The following is a 789-nucleotide window of genomic DNA, read 5'->3' as shown; positions in this document are numbered from 1 at the left end:
TCCTTGTTGGGCATTTAGGTCTTTTCCAACTTTCACTTTTTAAAATAATTCTGTAATAAACATCTATCTGGTTCGTACCTGTTTTTCCTTGGAATAAATTCCCAGAAAGTATTAAATATGGTAATTGCCCCAGAAATGATATGTCACGTAAGACTTCTAATTGTTTATGCTTGGTTCTTAATGACTCTTGTGATGTTAACAGGGCAGGTACTGCTGTGATGGTTATAATTACAAACATATTAGTACTAATGTTTTGTCTGCTGCAATGCATCAGGCACTGTGCATTAGGTTATGCATATCTTATAGATGAGACACACGAGGCTTGGGGAGGTTACAAACTTAGCACTGGACTCGCACTCAAACTGAGATCTGGGTTAATCTATTTTCAAAGACTGGGTGTTTTACCCTGGGACAAATTAAGGAAAGAAACTAAAACTGTTTTAGTTAAGAAAGAAAACGGAAAGGAAGAAAGAAAAGGCTAAGTAAAGACAAGGGAAGGAAAACGAAGAAAGCTAAGGAAAGGACAAAAAGTTAAAGGCTGGAGACCCGGGCCGTGCAGAAGCGACCCTTATCTCGCCGGTGCAGACAGCACCGTCCGACCCCCGGCGCGGGTGCCCGCCACAGTCCCAGTGCCCCGCCCGGTGCAGCTCCCTCTCCGCCGGCCCCGCCACCCGCAGCCATCCCACGCCTGCCGCCCCGGCGCTCCACTCGGGGTAGCCGATTAGCAGGCAGCTTCCGGCCTCCAGCACTGCACCGCCTGCGGTGCGAACGTGACGTCCGCGACATAGG

The sequence above is a fragment of the Gorilla gorilla genome, chromosome X (assembly GCF_029281585.2).
Source record: "Gorilla gorilla gorilla isolate KB3781 chromosome X, NHGRI_mGorGor1-v2.1_pri, whole genome shotgun sequence".
Classification (NCBI taxonomy): domain Eukaryota; kingdom Metazoa; phylum Chordata; class Mammalia; order Primates; family Hominidae; genus Gorilla; species Gorilla gorilla.
Note: the sequence above shows the minus strand (reverse complement) of the source record.